The following is a 12856-nucleotide window of genomic DNA, read 5'->3' on the forward strand; positions in this document are numbered from 1 at the left end:
AAAAACAGCCTTAACTAATGCAAAAACTCCAGTATAAATCATCATTTTTAATTATCTTTTTCATATGGGTGCTGCCACCAGAGTGTTGGGATCATGCTAATATTCAGCTGTGGACAGTTTTTAATATTCAGCTGAACATGAGCCATAAACATATCTGCAAATCAAACAGATCCTCTGTGTGAATATTCTTCTTTAATCACTTGATCTCACTCTGACTAAGATACATTAGACCAATCTAAACGCAGTAAGACTCCACCGTGAGATAAAGGTGGCTATAGTAAAAGAAGAAAAAGATTCTCACATAACATTAAATATGACATGTAGCTATCAGTTACTTCTGAACTCCTACATTTTGAGTGCTGTGTTAATGGGATATCTACTACACAGTCATTTTTATGAATGTAACCCAAGTTAAATTAAAACTCAGAATTTAAATGTTGTACCCTTCAAATAATCTCACAGTGAGTGATCTAAGGCACTGAACTTGAATAACAAATGATTTTTCTTTTTTTCTTTTTTATGTCCTGGATGGAAACATTGGGCTGAACCTCTGGAACTAATTGGCAAGAGGTTTGTAACCTGATTCCATATAAAGGAGCATCTTAGACAGGCAGAGTTAGTCAGATGTAAAGATATACAGAGGTTTAGCCCCCCCAAAAAACAGTCCGTAAATTATGTTACAATTTCAAAGTAATGTGACTTAATGCAAATTGCAAAGACTGTGAACAGCTCATCATCCACAGTACATAATATCAAAAGATTCTGAGAATCTGCAGAAATCTCTGTGTGCAAGGCACAAGGCTAAAAAATCAATATTGAATGCCCCCTCATCGTCAAACCCTCAGGCAGCACTACATTAAAAACTGGCATGCTACTGTCATGAAAATCACTGCATGGGCTCAGGAACACTTTTAGAAACCATTTTCTGTGAACACAGTTCAATCCACAAATGCAGGTTAAAGCTCTGACATGCAAAGAAGAAGCCATATGTAAATATGATAAAGAAACACTGCTGTCTTTCTGGGCCAAAGCTCATTGAAAATGCACTGTGAGGAAGTGGAAAACTGTTCTGTGGCCCCACAAAATGAAATTTGAAATTCTTTTTTTGAAAACGCAGACATTACATCCTCCAGACTAAAGAGGAGAAGGGAAATCTTGTTAACTGCTCATTATCAGCACTCAGTTTGAAAGCCTGCATCTCTGATGGTATGGGGGTGCATTGGTGCCTATGGAATTGGCAGCTTATACATCTAGCAAAGGCCCCATAAAAGTATATACATGTTATAGGGCAACATATGCTCCCATCCAGATGATGTCTTTTTCAGGGAATGGCCTACATATTTCAGCAAGACGATTATAAACATCTTATTGCACCTATTACAACAATTTGGCTTTACAGTAGAAGAGTCTGGGTGCTAAACCAGCTGCCTGCCTTCCAGAGCTTTCACTATCTGAAAACATTTGGTGTATCATGAAACGAAAACTATGGCAAAGAACACCCAAAAATGTTGGTCAATTAGAATTCTGTATGAGGCAAGAATGAGATAATATTCGTCTCCCAAAAACACAGTGTTAGATTTGTATTGTTGATTGTCATTTATGCTTAGAAATATTTACTTATATATGCTTAGAGTTTTGTAATTAGTTGTAGATTGGTAGAGGTTTTGATCCTTGATAGTCTGCAAACTTTGTGTGTATTAGACAGCACTTTGGGAGCATGAGAGGTCATACCGTGTCTTATTGTTTTATGGTAGGATTAACGTAGTTGCGTCTGTTCTAGTCTAAGTGCTCTTTGTTTAGATGAACTGCAGGATTTCCTCACCGTGTTATCTAGGATGAACCATCTAGGGTGAGGGGGAGGCTACCCTCTTCCTGACCAAGGATGTTTGACCCTTTGATCAGCAGTACACACACACACACACACACACACACACACACACACACACACACACACACAGGCAAGGTACTCTTTGTTTGTATGTAGACGTCGTATGTTAATGAACCTATGCATATTCATGTAACCTCAATAAAAGGACAGTGTATGGGAGAACGGACGAGAGCTACTGGGGTCAAGCGAAGGGACGGCGCTCTGTCCAGTCTCTCCCGTGCACGAGTACCATGAAGAAGTTTGCCTACTTGCGTCTTGCTTGCAGTGTAATTATATTGTCTTCAACGTTCCAGCAGATGGGTTCAAGCTACAAACCTATCATTAATTGGTCCTTCGATGCCGGAGCCCTGGAATCGCATTCACCGAGGAGAGGAGAGGCACGCTGAAAGACTGACGTCAGCCAGGAAGTTCCTGTGGATTCGCGGTCTGTCTTTTCTCCTCGATGAATGACGGTCGGCGGGATTCGGGCTGATATTACACTCTAAGCAATGCCAAGTAAGTTTAAAGAGGCCGACTCTATAACCGTGTCGTTGTGCAGTCTCCGCCACTGTGTGAGGCGTTGAGAAGAGCCCGACTCTATAACCGTGTGGTTGTGCAGTCTCCGCCACTGTGTGAGGCGTTGAGAAGAGCCCGACTCTATAACCGTGTGGTTGTGCAGTCTCCGCCACTGTGTGAGGCGTTGAGAAGAGCCCGACTCTATAACCGTGTGGTTGTGCAGTCTCCGCCACTGTGTGAGGCGTTGAGAAGTTCGCTACTTTGTGGAGCGATACCCGGGTTCCTTGCTACTTTGTGGAGCAAGAGGTTCCTCGCTACTTTGTGTGGCTAGAGGTGAGTTCTCCGCCACTTTGTGGGGCGTTGAGAAGTTCCGCGGGGTCCAGACTGTGCTGGACGATAGGCCTATTTTGTGTTGTTTTTGTTGTCGTCGTCGTCGTTGTTGTTGTTGTGTGGGTGTGTGCGGAGCAGAACATGTGGTCTGTGACACCGACTGTTGTTGTTATCATGGGTTTCTAAGCAACCAAGAGTGAGTCGGAGGGAGACAGACGTTTGTGCTGGACTTTGCTCCTGGCAGCACAAAGTATTTATGTAAAAAAGAGAGGGAGCGACGGCTCCACAGCTGCGCGGGTTCACGCGAGCGCGGTCACGCGGGTTTCACGCGGACCTGAGCCGTGCGGTTAATCGCAGGCTTAAAAATGGAAGAGATTAAAATGTTAGAAGTTTTCAGAAAACACACCAGCCTTGAAGAGCGTGTGGAGAAGGCCAGCCCACATCAGCAGCTATGCTCTGGTGGGTGGCTGTCCCCCCACCCCTTGCTGACACAAAACGTTAACTCTTCAGCCTGTGTGCCAGACCATAGACGTAATTGAGGTGGATAGTTGTTAAAAGTCATCTACATTACGCTTGTGGTTGCTTAAATTCAGTACGATGACATGTGAGGTGAAGTGATATAGATAAATATTTAAACTAATGAAGTGCATAGAGGCACTTGACCTGTGTGGAAGACTGTCGTCTTATTATGAACCATTGTTGAGATGTAGAGCACACCTGTGAAAACAACTAATATGCTGAACCCTGTATGAAACATCTAAAAGTACATGATGGAGAAGCTGAGTTGAATATGAAAGTGTAAGACTTTGCCGCTGTGGGCAGAGCAACTACTGTGTGATGTTGCGTTGCAGTTTTTTTTTTCTTCTGAGCTGATGAGCAGGCTACACATTATCAGATCGAGAGCTGTCTGAGAACTACTCTAAGAGAGGGAAACGGCGCTATGATAACTGTGATAACTGGAGTGTGCAGCGTTTCCATGGGCAGTTTTCCTGAATCTTGACTCTTGTGTGTGGAGTGTTCATAACATCAGCATCATGTTTTTGTTTATTTGTTTTGTTGGATTAAAAATAATTAAATAAACTGGTGATCATGCTTATGGATCACCATGGCACATATCTCCAGCCATATGATTTATTTATGCAGATGAAAAAGTGAGTGTGAATGTGTCTGACATCACAGTGTTTTTGTGCGCTGTGTAAAAGTAATTGCCTTTGATTGTGAGTGAGAGCGGTGATTCTGCAGGTCACCAGCTATTGTAACGGAAAAAAAAAGAAAAAAAAGAGTGAAAAAGAAAAATAATCATAGGAAAAAGGTTTTGTGTTGATCAACCAAAAAAACAACTATAATTTCGTTTTCTGCTTTTAAGAAAGGATTGTTCACAAAAACACAGAGCGAGAGAGAGAGAGAGAGATATGTGTTGATTAAGCAGTGATGATAATAATGAAAATGTTTTAGTTTGTCACTTTCAGGTGAAAAGCAGACCTGAATCAATTTTCCACATGCAGCAGTCGGAAGAAAGTTATATTTTAACATCATTGGAAACATGCAGGCCAAGTTTCTGGCTGACTTATTTACAGCGCCATGTGTCTCTCAACCTCACAAGCAAGCAAGCTCTCACCCCTCCCTGAAGACAAGGAATGCAGCTCCAAAGCAATAACATGATAAAGAGACAGCATCAAGTCCTGAGCAAAAAAGTCCCAACAAGCAGCAGTAATGTGGATAAACAGCAGCAGAAGAAGAAAGCAAACCCATCTTCCTGTCTGATTGGTTGAATTTCACGGAGGGGCGAGCAAGATGGCGGCGTGAAGAGGAGTTTTTGTTCGAGCGCTCAGCACGAGACACTTATTTGACGTCTTTCTGGCTTTCGGGACTTTTTTGGAGATCAGCGCGCTAAACTTGCTGGATCTGAGGCCAGGGTCTGCGGCGGCAGCATGTTGAAATGCTCAAAAAGGACTGAGTGACTCGGGCAAGCCACATGCGGCTAGCGACATGAAAGAAATGGACCCTTCATGATGCGTTCAACGTGCCAGCGCTGTGGTGGGAAAGGCTCCATCATAAACACGCCCTGCGCCGAGGTTCAGGCCAAGAAGAAGAAGACGATGACTTCCAAGCCCAAGAAGGTCGGCCTCAGCGTGGGCGAGCTGATTGTGAAAGCCGTGGCCGCTCTCAAGAAGGCTCTGGCTGCCGGAGGCTACGATGTGGACAAGAACAAGGCCCGTGTCAAGACCGCCATCAAGAGTTTGGTGGCGAAGGGCACTCTGGTGCAGACCAAGGGCACCGGGGCCTCCGGATCCTTCAAGATGAACAGGGTTACTGAGACCAAAGCTAAGACGCCCGCCGCGGCCAAAGCCAAGAAACCGGCAGCAGCTGCTAAGAAGTCGCCCAGGAAGGCAGCAGCAGCAGCACTTCAGCCACTAGCACGAAGTCAACCGCATCAGAGGACAATAGAATGAGAGTGGTGAGAACACAAATTTTATTTTTAATGTGGGAAATCAAAATTTGGGTTAGCAAACCTGGGGAAAAGAAAACTGACTGCTTAAGTTGGAAAATTGAGACGGAGTCTGAAACATTGCGAAAATAGAAACATATACAAAATCACACACACACAAGCAGAACATGCATTAACCCTACTAACAATTCCAAACACAAAATGACTCATGAAGACTCATAGCACATTAGTTAAGAAATGATTAAATAATAGCAGAGAAGTGTGTAGGAAAGGCAGCTTTAAGAACATGCTCTGCTGGAGATGCAGCTCCACAGACATGCATTAGACCTGCCTAATAACACAAACACATGTAATGAAAATTAGCTTGTTATCTTTCATCAGTGTTAAAATAGTGTCAATTTAGCAGACACTTGTTATTAAATACTGAATTTATCCAATGCAAAAAATTGACTCTCCAAGTTGCAGGACAACAGTTTAACTTTTGTGGGAAAAAAGATCCTGGTTTGACCAACCAGTGATCAGACAATAAATTTAGTTGTTAAAATGGTAAATTGGGAGAAGCTTCCTGCTTGATTGAGGCAGCACATGTAATTTACTGTATGAGGGAAATTGTCTTTTGTGATACTATTTTGAACATGCTTTTCTGTCGTCCTGTCAACTTAGTGGGTTAATAGCTGATATGCAAATTAGTTGATTGGTTTTAGATTAATGAAAGGTGACTGAATTCTAGTATGAGTGAATGAGATGTGTTGGAGTTGTTGTGTGTTGAGTGGAGACTCCAAAACACTGAGTTTCCTGCTTTGATGTGCGAGTGAATCCTGTATTTAGATACACAACTCTGAATACGTCTGAACAAACTTCTTTTGTGAAGTGCATGACAGCATGTCACATGTTTTATGATGAAGGAAAAAAAGGAAAACTGAATAAAATAGATCTGTGGCCTAAATGAGTGAAGAACACAGACCTGGTGATTAAACTCATAAGTTAAAGAAGACATTAGGCTTATGTTGTGAGTGGTGCAGCTGATGGTTGATTTGGAGTGAATCTAGCTGATGATTTTTCTTTTGTTGTGAAGTCGAGCCTGCCGATTAGTATGATGGTATGATGAACCATGCTAATGGTATGATTTACCCTCCTGAGATGAGGAGTTTGTGTCATGACTTAACAAGGCCTTTTTATTTTGATACTTTCACAGTGCACTGAGAGTTTGGTTTGATAATCTCTGTTATTTTTTATTTTTCATTTTTGAACAAGCACTGATTTTTGCTTGTGAATTTCTTTTCTTTAAGCAGATCTGCACGTCGGGAATTAAAAATGCTACACGTCGTCGAGAAAATTGTGCCAAGTGAGTTCTCCACATTTAAATGGACTCTGGAGAAAGCTACTTATTTGGGACAATTATTAAATGACAGTCCCAGTCCAAAAGGATTCAGCGATGTAATCCAAACTAAAGTTCTTCTTTTTCTTTTTGAAATGACGTCATTTTGCTGAGAGTGGAAACTAAATGCGACGATAGGTTCCACTATCAGCAAAGAAAGAAAGAATGAATGCATGAATGAGTGAGTGAAAGGAAAACAAACTGACTGACTGGTAAAAGCTGACAAAAGCTGACAAGACTTTACTGATGTAACACGACTGTGTGAAGTTGACCCCCGCCTGGCAGAGGTGCAGATGAGTCTGTGTGTGCTTCCCTTTACAGAAGCAGAAAGATGACAGCAACACTTGAGGTTGCGTGATGATTTAACATTTTAAATGCCATTTTCTGTGTCTGTGAATTTACTATGTGTGTGTCATTCACTAGCTTGTGTGCTCACAGAGATATCTGTGACAAAGTATGCATACGCCTGCGCAAGCGCTAATATTTGCATTTTCTTTTCTTACAGCATGCCAGTTCTTCATGTGAATTGATGATGCGATTTATACCAGGACAACTGGTTGATGTTCTTTCCCACTACAGGATTTCTGGGTTTATATGTGAATGACATTCTTTCCACGGCTAGGGTTAGCTAACTTTATGGTGTTTTTATGGCACCTCTGGAACCTGTTGACCTGTGTCTGACCTCCGTCTGACCACAGTCAATGTGTATTGCTAATGTTTGTTTCTTTGAGAATGCTGTAGTAGATTCAGCTGAAGCGGACAAGTGACATGAGTAAAACAAATAAGAGATTACGGTGTTTATGGAATAGTTTATTATGGGCTCATTTGCTGGCCACTTTTGAACCCATAATAATAATATATGAGTGGAGTGACTTTGCTTAAGAGAAGTCACTGATTACATTAATGTTAACAGAGCACATGGGATGATCCATGTTTGAGGCGAATTATGGTAATGATAGTGATTTAATGATTTGAGAAAACCTGCACATGACACTTGTCTCGCCCGTGCTGAATGCGTATTACTTTTTTTGATATAATTGTTTATACGTGTGAAGTTTGATTTTATTCCAGATTTTGTGTATGCAGGCTCCTGGTGGAGCCAGTTTTTAAGACAGGGATCCAGGTTTGGTGAGTTGACGCATGAGAAGTGTCCATGCGTCAAGAGGTGGGGTCCAGGATTAACATTAAACAATGTTTACTATTATTGTTGCAGTGATTTGTGTGATTAGCCGTTTTATTTACAAATATTAAACCTATGCAAGTGGTGCATCCATGTTCAGATGAGGCTTTGATGGCCTATAAGTGAAGTTCACTGAACTAAAGAATGTGGTTTGATGATTGTTGACATGCTCTCCAAATAGAAGTTTTTCTTCTTAGCAAGGAAATACAGGTGCAGCAGTAATCTCCTGAGAAATCTTCAGAGGCCCAGTGAGAAGCGTGAACCATTCCAGGCATAGCTGACAGCCAGGCAGTGGTTGAGGTCAAAGGTCAAGCTGGTTGGGGCCCATCATGAGATCAGACCTTGGAGCCACAGCAAGGACCATGAAACTGCCTGCAAAATAGAGGAGAGGATCGTCCACAAGATGGGAGCTGAGGCCAGGAGAGAGGCTTCAGGAGGATCAGAGATCATCTTCAGCACAGCAGACATCACACAGAGGGCTGTGCTACTGAGCTTCCAGGAGATTTTAAATAAAATGAAAGATTCAATATTGACGCTGAGGAAGACAACTAAGGTGTACGACGTGCTCTGCCTTAAACCTTCAGCAGCGTTGGAACATGAAAACTCGTGGGATGAGGGGAGCGTGCCAAGCTCCATCGACAGCGCAGAAGGAGTTCGAGGATGACATCATGATTCTGTGAAAGCACAGGAACCAGAAGCTATGGTGGTGATGACAGCAGTTTCCTATGAACATCACCTAATGCTGTGCCACTGTACTGTGCATACGATGACACTCTGAAGGCTGCTGGGATCATAACAGCAGTAAGATGACGGAACCCAGCACCCTTTCCACAGAGAGCTTTTCTGCAGAGCGTGGACAATTAAGGAGTCATAAATATCCCCCTCACAAGACGAAGGTCTGAAGTCAGGTGATGGGGGCTGGTAAGAGGCCATAAAACTAGAGTGCTGAGAGGTCTGCAGCTTTGGAAATAGCTGAGACCCATGTTGACAAACAACAAAACCAACTGGTATGTTTGAATGTTTATTCTACATACATTTGGACTCTGGTCCTATGGACAACGAAACAACTAGAAGAGACATTCATGTCGCCCTGCAGAACTCAAACCACTCTGCAGAGAGACATGTGATGTGCACACCTGGAGGAAGCACCACCAAGCTGAGATGTTTTTGGAAATGTTATCTTCTTATTTTCACTATTAAATTAACAATTTCTTTGTTTGTGGGATGCAGTTTGCCATGAGATGAGATCAATGAGGAATGGGATAACTGCTAATACATTTGTTAAACTGTGTACCCTTTCAGTAATTTAGGGTGATTTGACATATGCTGAGTATAAAAAGGTTTGCATTGAAACTGTCAGACATGAGGTATTCATACCTGGGAACTTTTCAAGCATAAAGGTCAAAAAAGGGGGAAATGTTAGATTTGTATTGTTGATTGTCATTTATGCTTAGAAATATTTACTTATATATGCTTAGAGTTTTGTAATTAGTTGTAGATTGGTAGAGGTTTTGATCCTTGATAGTCTGCAAACTTTGTGTGTATTAGACAGCACTTTGGGAGCATGAGAGGTCATACCGTGTCTTATTGTTTTATGGTAGGATTAACGTAGTTGCGTCTGTTCTAGTCTAAGTGCTCTTTGTTTAGATGAACTGCAGGATTTCCTCACCGTGTTATCTAGGATGAACCATCTAGGGTGAGGGGGAGGCTACCCTCTTCCTGACCAAGGATGTTTGACCCTTTGATCAGCAGTACACACACACACACACACACACACACACACACACACACACACACACACACACACACACACACACAGGCAAGGTACTCTGTTTGTATGTAGACGTCGTATGTTAATGAACCTATGCATATTCATGTAACCTCTTAAAAGGACAGTGTATGGGAGAACGGACGAGAGCTACTGGGGTCAAGCGAAGGGACGGCGCTCTGTCCAGTCTCTCCCGTGCACGAGTACCATGAAGAAGTTTGCCTACTTGCGTCTTGCTTGCAGTGTAATTATATTGTCTTCAACGTTCCAGCAGATGGGTTCAAGCTACAAACCTATCACACAGCAGCCATTCTCAGTTGCCAGATGTTTATGGAGTGTTGTTAAAAGAAGACGGATAAACATGGCTGCTTACCAACTTCTTTCAGACATTTTTTGAGACATGTTTCTGCCAACAATTTCAAAATGAGCCATTTTATTCTTAAAATGTCTTTCTTTTATTTGTTTTTTGTGAACAAAAGATGGGTTTTTTTGGAAATCATTGCATTCTATTTTTATTAGAATTTTACACAGCCTTACAACCTTTTTGGAACTAGGGATATGCATATTTTAAACACTTTGTTGCCATTATCCCCTTCTTAAAGCTACCGTATTTCCCGGACTACAAAGCGCACCTGAATATTAGCCGCACAAGCTAAACTCAGGGGAAAATCCTGTTTTGTACATACATTAGCCGCACCTGACTAAAAGCCGCAGGTGTTTCAATAATGACTTATCATATGTAAGAGAATATGCACAAAGGGAATTGTCAGGAAAGAGATGGCGCTACTTGTACGGCACTATGTTGCCTGGCGGATGAACATGTGACCAACATACCACTCTTGAACCCCGATAGTGTGTGTCTGATCACATGCCCTTCCGCCAGGCAACGTAGTGCCGTACAACAGCGGAACAAACAAAACAAATCGTCTTATGATATGACAAAAATCATGGACAATCCATAGAAAAGCCACACCTGACTAAAAGGCGCAGGGTTCAAAGCTTGTGCAAAAAGTAGCGGCTTGTAGCCCGACAATTACGGTAAATATCAATCAAGAAGCCACGCACTAGAAATTACAAGGTCTACCCACTTCTTCTCAATGACAGAGTCTGATTATTATATTCTGAGGATACCTGGAAGGACTTTTTTTGATAAAGATAAACTGTAAGTTGTCATTAACCACTGTAATGAGCTATTCCATCCTGTAGGTTTTTTTTTAACATCATTTTCTGGGATATATTTCAGTTTTATTGGAGAATCCGAATTTCTTCCCAGTGTTTCTCCAGCACACATCCAGCGTGGCTAAATTGTACTTTTCTTTCAAACCAGTTTGCAGGACAATAAGCAATTTTTTTTTCTTGAGCAGTTACAGACAAAAAAAAAAAAAAAAGTTGAGCAGTTACAGACAGGGCAGCACGGTGGTTAGCACTGCTGCCGGACAGCAAGAAGGTCCTGAGTTCAATTCTACCATCAGGCCGGGGTCTTTCTGTGTGGAGTTTGCATGTTCTCCCCGTGTTTGCGTGGGTTCTCTCCGGGTACTCCGGCTTCCTCCCACCATCCAAAGACATGCAGCTTGTGGGGATAGGTTAATTGGATAATCCAAATTGCCACTAGGTGTGAATGTGCGAGTGAATGTGAGTGTGAATGGTTGTCTGTCCCTGTGTGTTGGCCCTGCGACAGACTGGCGACCTGTCCAGGGTGTACCCTGCCTCTTGCCCTATGACAGCTGGGATAGGCTCCAGCGCCCCCCGCGACCCTGAAAAGGAGAAGCGGAAGCGAATGGATGGATGGACAGTTACAGACATGTTAAAAAGAGCCTTCATAGGACTCCATACAGTCCTTTGCCTTTTGTTTATTAAAGACCTCTCTTAAAGTCCCACCACAGCATTTCAGTTGACTTGATATCTGGAGTTTGACTGGGTCGATGCAACACTTACTCCTATTCTTTTTCAGACTTTCTGTTGTAGACTTGATGGTGCACTTAAGATCATTTGCCTGTTGCATGAGCCAGTTTCAGTGAAGCTGTAGCTGTTGGACGGATGGCCTCACATTTGACTCTAAAACACTTTAATATACAGAGGAATTCATGGCAAACTCCTACGGCTACAGCTGCAGAAAAGCCCCGAATCATCACCTCTCCACCTCCATGCTTGGCAGTTGGTATGAGGTGTTTGTACATATTTTATTTATTTTTTTGTTGAGTATTGCATGATCTGACCTTGGAGTGATTTTCCCACAATGCTCTAGACCAGCAAGCTGCCAAAACGTCTGCTTTTATAGACACGATAGGTCTGGCTGCTACTTATCCTCTTAAGGCCTAAAGAAGCAAGAAAAGTGTACTTAGTTTTTTTATTTTTGTTTTGTTTTGGGGGTTTATTGTTCTAAATAATCAGTTTGCTAGCAAAAAGAGTGTGAATTAAATTAATAACACCAAAATTGTAAAAAAAAAAATTGTGTCCTTTGGCTAGTCAATTGTAAACAAGGACCAAGCATATAAACATTGACTTTTAGTGACTGATAATGTAATAGCATATAATTCACATAATTTTTTTATATTCACATATGTCAGCCAACATTTCCTTGTCATCTTATCTCAACACCACTCCACAACTCTCATCAGAATAGAAAAGACAGGTGGTTTCAAACCATGTCAATATAATGCCCCCCAAAGTAATATAGTGGTCAAATGTGTAGGTTTTTCTTTTGATGTTTTTTTCCATTTGTTAAAAAATACATGAGACACTGTAGTTGTACAATGTTTTTCAAAGACGTACAGATTTTTATGGTTAAAAACAGAACAAAAACCCGTTACATAACTGCATTCACAACAACTACAGTATTTAATCCACAGTTCTCGTGTAGAAAGGGTTATAAGACTTCATTCGTGGGAACTGATCACACAATCAAATAAAATTACTATTTTTGGTACGTACCATCTGTTTGGTAAACCTGGAATCAAAAAGGCATTTTTACACACATATAAACTGAGTTATCAGATGGATATATGAATGGATAAACAGATGGAGAGGGATATAGAGCAGTGTATTAGAGACCCTAATGCTGAAGTCACATTTCTAATGTTAATTTCCAGGATTTTTAAAGTTTGGGTGTTTTTTAATCCAATCACTAATCCTCTTCTCCCCACAGGTTTTCATAAACACATTCCTCTGTAATGATGTATGATATGTAATGAATGCAATATAAAAAATAAAGTACAAATATAATGCACTGTTAATAAAGCATGTGTGACTTTTTTTTAAATTATCTTGAGAAAATGCCAACTACTGCTGGTAAAATACTAATGCTTAAACAGATCTAATGCTACAGTGACCATTTGTTCACCTACCATACACTGTAGCTTTACTTATTG

At 41.5% G+C, this 12856-nt stretch overlaps 1 protein-coding gene and 1 pseudogene across 10 annotated transcripts in view; one reads left to right on the forward strand and one right to left on the reverse strand.

Moving 5' to 3' along the window:
• Positions 1 to 12856, reverse strand: part of LOC146658663 (CUB and sushi domain-containing protein 3-like) — a 257048-nt gene that overhangs the window by 185504 nt on the left and 58688 nt on the right. The gene's annotated exons all lie outside the window — the stretch shown is intronic.
• Positions 4284 to 5606, forward strand: LOC146658664 (histone H1 pseudogene; annotated as a pseudogene).

This window comes from Rhamphochromis longiceps, linkage group LG11, assembly GCF_057381845.1.
Source record: "Rhamphochromis longiceps isolate RC_006_pf linkage group LG11, R_longiceps_female_GT1.1, whole genome shotgun sequence".
NCBI classification, from domain to species: Eukaryota; Metazoa; Chordata; class Actinopteri; order Cichliformes; family Cichlidae; genus Rhamphochromis; species Rhamphochromis longiceps.